This window comes from Corvus brachyrhynchos, unplaced genomic scaffold, assembly GCF_000691975.1.
Source record: "Corvus brachyrhynchos isolate BGI_N302 unplaced genomic scaffold, ASM69197v1 scaffold338, whole genome shotgun sequence".
In the NCBI taxonomy this organism is placed as follows: Eukaryota; Metazoa; Chordata; class Aves; order Passeriformes; family Corvidae; genus Corvus; species Corvus brachyrhynchos.
Window position 1 is genome coordinate 674,741 of NW_008239334.1, and position 7,091 is coordinate 681,831.

Sequence of the window (7,091 nt, forward strand, 5' to 3'; positions counted from 1 at the left end):
CTTCCGCCTGGATTCCAGATTCCTGCTGCAGCTGAGGAGCTGGTGGGGAGACCCCTGCCCTGGGGAAGGGCCTTTTGCAGGAATGTTGGAGCACTTTAAAAGGAAATGAGGACAGAATTTTAATTGCCCCTAAGGAGGAGGCTCCTCACGACTCAAGGCGTTCCTGCTTCCTACACTCCCCATGAGGGAAAATGGAACCAGACTCACTGAAAGCACAGCAAAGCCCCAGCATTAAGGATTAGTCCATGGAACAGTTGGGGGGGAAATTGGGATCCTGCTGCTCAGGCTGGATCAATATCCCTGAGGAGGAGATGGGCAGGGATGAGGGAAGGAGAGTCCATCCGCCCCGGCCAGAGGGACAGCACAGGGACAGCCAGCCCTGGCAGGAGGAAATTCCAGCACTGCAGCAGGGCCAGGTCAGCTGATGGAGTTGTTTGGCAGCAGAAAAAGAAAAAACTGAGGTCAAAAAGAGGAGGCCAACAGAATGCAAAGAGAAAATCCACAGAAAAATGGGGGCAACCAAGGGTCGGGAGCGTCCCTGGAGAGGGACGGGGCAGGGGCTGCTCCTCCAGCCGGGAGAAAAGCAGAACTGCCCCTCAGAAAGAACATTTCTCCTCTCCTGAGTGCTCCCCCAGGGGTAACCAGCCTAATTCAATTAAGTTTTCATTTCTAACAAACTCTGGTTATGAAACCACCAGCACCAAGGGATAATTGTGAGCAAACACATTCCCCCGCTCGCAGGGAATGCTCTGAGCGAGCCAGAAAACTTTGTCCTCAATGAATCAATAAAAAAAGTTACTCAGAAATAAGCAAGTCTTTCACTGAGTTTTGGAGAATTTGTTTTCATGCAAAATGGAAATGAGCTGGTGGTGGCCACAGAGCTCTGCAGAGCTTGAACATTCTGAAGAATGGGCTCATTTTTACATCATTCAGAGTTATTATCTGAATTGCCATCCCTGCCCCATCACTCAAAATGAATTTTCTCCAAAGAACACTGAATTTTTGTATATTTTATGAACTCAGTGCGCAGCAGAACCCACCATGTGATCGCAAGGAAGATAAAAAGTGTCATTTAAGAGAATGAAGATTACAAACGGTTTCAATTAAAGCCACACGAACCCCTGGATCCTGTTCTCCCCATTTCAGTATTTGTCCAAGATGTGCACACAAACCACCCTCCAAAGAACCCTGCCCTCAGTAATTTTCCCTTTCCTTAATCCTGGTGTACCAAGCCTGGTCTCCTGGGATATTAAGAGTATCTCATAAGGACAATCCAACTTCATATTGATTCCATTTCCCAGATCTATAAAATTGGTTGCCTTAGGAAACACGGGAGCGAAGGAAAGGAACACAACGTGAGGTTTAATTTAAATACCACTTCCAGCAAGAGGGGAAAGCACAAATGGGAAAAAGGCAGAGGCTGCTGCTCGTTTGCTGAGGTTGTGCTGCCTGAAATGGGCGATGCAAAGTGACAGGGGAAGGGAAGATCATTGCTGGAATAACATCAGTATCAACACAGACACATCCCGGGCTGGCAAGGGACAGGGGGGATCCGAACTCCAAACAACACTGATGGAGCAGTAAATATCATTGAGACAGCGAGGGGGGAGGAGCTGGCTCGGACTGGAGACAGGCTGGGAGAGACTGGGAATAATATTTGCTCCAAGGTACTGCTGGGCAGCAAATGTGCAAATCTAATTAAGGCCTTCTCAGCTTCTCTGTGGTGATTTTTTTTTTCCTTTTCTGTTTTTTCTTGTTCCCTTTTTTCATCTGGACCACCATGGTTACAGATCACAGTTAATTGGGGCTTCAGGTACTTCCTGCTAATTGTTGAGTTGTAATTAATGCTGCCTGAGAGGAGGGAGGTCAGCCACGGAGCTGGGCTGGTGATGGGCAGGACGTGACAAGACAACCCCACAGTGACTTCAGACCCAGCCCAGCCCTGCCCTACACGGCCCCACAGCCCCAGGAAAACACAGCTGGGCAGGAGGAGAAATTGGATTCAGTGAGGAGCACGCCAAGCCTTGCCCTTTATTCTGGTACCAGCACAAAAAGCCCAACGGGAATTCAGAAAGGACTGGCATCCTTCAGTGGATGAGAGAAAAGGGGGGGAGGGAATTTTAACGTGGGCAGATGGGGATGGGACAAAGGGAATGGCCATAAACTGAAAGAAGGGAAATTTAGGTTGGATACTGGGAAAGAATTGTCCCCTGTGAGGGTGGGCAGGCCCTGGCACAGGGTGCCCAGAGCAGCTGGGGCTGCCCCTGGATCCCTGGCAGTGCCCAAGGCCAGGCTGGAGCAGCCTGGGATAGTGGGAGGTGTCCCTGCCCGGGGCAGGGGTGGGATTGAGATGATTTTTAAGGTCCTTCCAACCCAAACCATCCTGGGATTTCTGTGATTTCAAAAGAAGGATTTTTGGGGATAAACTGTTCAAGTCTTCTCCTGCCTCTTCCCTTATTTTTGTGCCGAGTTCCTTTTCAGGCCAGTTTGTCCTCATTTCTCACCAGCAGAGCCACCCTCGCTTTTCCAGCACAAAACCTGGACACTCCAGGAGCTGCATCCCAGCCAGCCCCAATCCCTGACCAGGACCTGCCTCGGGTACCCAGCTCCAGCACAGGAACCCCTCCCCAGCACGAGCTGGCAGCCGAGCTCAGCCCCAGCCACAAGTTGTGGCCAGAACTTTTAATTCCAGATCCTTCAGGTTGACATTTCAAGAGGTAACACGACAATTGCTTGTGCTAAATCAATTACTGATTATCAATATAGCACTTAGTGATGTATAATTAGTATGTAAGAGATATATTTAGCTGTAGATTATACCAATAATAAGGGCTACGCAAGCAATGGCTGTATAATTACATTTTATGAATACAGGAAACCTGTGAGAAATGCTCCCAGATTTAATTGACATTTAACAAGATAACTACAGCAAGTTAATTAGAAATTATATGCTAAAAATATGAATTAACTTTTAAATAATATTTGAGCTTGCTGCACTCTGACTGTAGTAGCTGGGTTTGTGCCACCAAAACACCTAAATGAAATAGTCCTTTCAAATACCATCTCTCTGATTCATTTCCCACAAACCAAAGCCTGTATTATCAGCTACTCATTCGGAATCCTTTTTGCTACACGGAGCCTGAGTTGATCAGCTTAGTGAAAGGCTTATTTTTATGGTCCTTTCATACTTTTTAAAAATGAGATTTCTCTTACGTTTCTTTCAGCAACCCAGAGAAAAGATTCCAGTTCAGCTGTGCCGTCAGCTTTGAACCCAGAACAAAAATGCAAAGTAAGGCACTGACAAGCTTTTAGACTCCCTGCAAGGTGATACATCAGGGATTCTGACAGTGCTAATACAGCCAGAAATTTGGAGAATAGAACAGCCCTGAGCTGGTTCTGCTGTGGCTGGGTGGAACCACAAAGGAAATGTAATAGCGGCTCCTTAGCACGGTGCCGTTATTTTTAGATCCAGGTAGGGCAGCACGAAGAGGATGGAAATGTGGCCCAAAATTCAGTTTGCTGCAGGTTCTCAGGGCAATGTGGGGCTAAAGCACAGCCAGAGGTTCCTCCTGTGCCTTTTCCAGAGCTCCCAGCATCCCTGGGATCAGAGTCCTGGGAAGGCACCGGGAACTCAGCAGCCCCGCTCCAGCTGGGTGTCAGCAGATCTGAAGTCTCTGCAGCTCAGGCACTGATGGTTTTCATCGTTGTGCATCAGATCCTCACAACCACACATCATTCTGGGGGTTTATTACTCCCTGCCCTGCCAAACTCTGCCTCTCAGTCATCCCAGCTGAACCCATCTCCACGGAGAGCTCTGAGCCCCTCCCCTGAGCAGGGCTCTGATCCCTGGCTGCTTCATCGGCCTCCATGGAGAGGGAGCTCAGTTACTCAGAGGAGCAAATGGGCCCCCGTTACCAAGGGAAAACGGTGCCATTTCTGCTGTGCCTTGTCCCAGAGAACTCCAAGGTCTGTCCTGCAGTTCCTCCTTGGCAGCACCCCCTCATTGGCATTCCGGCCACACACCCGGATTCTGCACACACTCAGCACACATGATTTACTGCCCCTGCTCTTGGAAACGGCGCCTCCTTCCATAGATCACAGCAGGAAATGGGGAGAACAAGATGATAAAGCAGTGAGGGACGGGAGAGATGACCGAGCTGCACCTGGGGCTGCAGCACCGAGCGGCTCATGGAAAGGGGGGGTTGGCTTTGAGCCAGGCACAAGCAGAACGTTCTGGACAAGAGAGGCAACAACTCTAAACCTGGCCCAAGACCTGATCTACATCTGATCAGAAGTTTGGAAAACCTTTAAAGACAAAAGACAAAGCCTTTTATTGTCCCAGACCTCCCCTCTCCATCTGGGGAGAGCAGCAGAGCAGAGCACCCAGAGTTCCACTGCCAGGGGTTGTGTTTTGTCCTGGTTACAAACCCTGCCTAAAGCAAAGCCATTGAGGACAGAAACAGGCAACAGCAGTGAGGAAAAGAGGTGATTTCTGAGAGACAGGAGTCTGGGCAGAGCTCCCCTTTGCACGGGTGTCACACAGTCCCTCCTTTCCACATCCCAGGTGGATGCTTACAGGGATTCTGCTGAAGGAATTTTTCCTGCTGTGAGTGCCAGCCATTTGAAACAGAGAACTCATGAAGAAATAAAGTGATGGGAACAGCTTTTCCTGCAGCTGATTCCAAACCCCAGCAGTTCATGTGCCCCTGGCTGCCACTGACCCCTCACCTGGTCATCCCTGCACTTGTGTCTCCAGCCAGACTTTGGGAATCCCGCTGCCAGGGAAGAGCAGGGAAGGCAGAGCTGTGAGGTGGAATTTCCTTAAACACCCCGACAGCTGGGGGGGATCTCTTCACTGCTTCTCCCCAAACTCTCTCTCAGGAGCAATGATGGATTCTTTCAGGACAATGGGGCTTTCTCCTAAGAGCCATGAGGAAGCTTTGGATGTTTTGCTGAGCTTCTCTGTAAAACATATTTTAAAGAAGATAAAGTACGTGTTTATACGAGTTCCTCTTCTGTAAAAAAATATTTAAAGAAGATAAAGTACATGATTATATGGGTTCCCCTTTTCACTTTTACTTGGTCAGTAGATTAGTAAAGATTGATTTTTCTGCATGAGAGGGAGAGGCCTAAGGTTAAAAGATAAAAGGGTAGATTCTTTTTAAAATGTAATTTAGATTTTTCTGGTATTAGCTCCAGTATCATCACAAAATCACTTCAATTTTCCAGGAGCACCTGAGCCCCGCTGTACAGCTGCAGGGAAGCAGGAAAGGTCTCCTCTGGCAAATGAACAGCTGAGGACCTGCAGAGCCTGCCCTGTGTGGGGTCCCTGCCTGGGGCCCCCGAGCCTGGGCCCCCCAAACATCTGCCACATGAGGGACATCAGTGACAAAAGTTCTGCTGAACTGATTTCCTTTTTTCTGTGGTCAGTGCAGGTTTAGAATTGAAGTTCTCAGAGCTTGTGTCTAAAAGAGTCACCCTGTGGGTGAAGCCTGGGCTTTAGGTTGGATATCAGGAAAGGTTCTTCCCCCAGAGGCTGCTGGGCACTGCCCAGGCTCCCCAGGGAATGGGCACGGCCCGAGGCTGCCAGAGCTCCAGGAGCGTTTGGGCAGCGCTGCCAGGGATGCCCAGGGGGGGATTTTGGGGTGTCTGGGCAGGGCCAGGGGCTGGACTCTGACCCCTGTGGGTCCCTCCCAGCTCAGAACATTCCAGGATTCCATGAGCAGGACTCTCTCCCCAGTCCATGCTTTTATAAACTGTGCAAAGCTCAGAGCTACAGAGAGGATTCCAGATCTGAGCTGCTCTTATCAACAGCAGTAAATTAGGAGTGGAAGAGGCTGATGATGTGAAACTCCCACCACCTGTGGAGTCAGGGCTCAGCCTTTAGTCTGAGCTCAACATTCTCACCCAACCTTCTCCTCATGACTGCTCTTGCTGGAGAGCAGGAGATCAGAGCACACAGGAGTTCTGTACCTGGAGCTCTCCTGTTGTTGGGAACGGCGTCTTTGTACAACATGTCACAGTGGGCTGCCTGAGTGACTGGATTATGCACCAAGAATAATTGAGCTGATACGTTTCAGCATTTTTCTTTGAATAAATTATTTGCAAATAAACATTTTCATTATTCGACCATCTCTGATGTTCCATTAGCATTCAGTGAATTATTTATTCAGCAGCTTTTCCCATCAATCACTGAATAAATTATTCGCAAATAAATTATTCTACCAGCTTTTGCTTTAAAGATGTCCCTTTGAGAACAATAGCTTCCCAGAATAGCAAACAGGCAAAGGGAGCAATTTAAAAGGCCTGATCCTCATCTCGGTTGTCTTGGTGTGAATCTGGAGGATTATCACGGAAATTCCTGGCCTTTTTCCACGTTTCTATGTCTGTGAGTCAGATTGTGGTGCCACAGTGCTCCACTCTGCCAAAGCCAGCACAGAGATGCTCAGAGCCCCCAGAACCAATCTTTGCCCATATCCTAAGAGGCAGCTTCATTCCCAGCTCAGAAATGGAGCTGGATTTGAGTGATCTCCAATCAACCCAGGGGCTCAGGTCCCACACGTATCCCGGGAGAGATGGGGCTTTTGGCACTACCCCAGATCCCTGCTCCTGCCTCCCTCCCAGCCAGGCAGCTCCGTTACCACACCTTGGGTGCAGAATAAATTAAAATCTCCTCCGTGCACTGAGCCCAGCCCAGGAATTGTTTGTGCTTGGGCCAAGCAGGATGAAAGCCTGTTAGAACTAAATGAAGGCTCCATTTATGCCAATTTTAAGGCATAATTGAGGTGCAGCACAGGGGAATTTGCTGAACTCCTCTGTCCTCGTGACAAGAAAGAGCCGCTTTAAAAGAACCATCTTTATCAAAGCCCACACAGGATTCATCACCCCCCCAGATGGTGGGGCCTTGCAGAGAGAGGCAGAGAGGAGCTGGGGGATGCAGGGGAGAGAGGCCTCGTCTGGAGAGGGCTCGGTATCAAAGCTCCCCAATCCCACGTGAGATCAGCCCTGGAGCACGCGCGGGGCTGTGCCTGAGCTCTCATGACACCCGCCCTACCTGGGCTGCCTGGTGCTATCACTGCAATAAATAATTG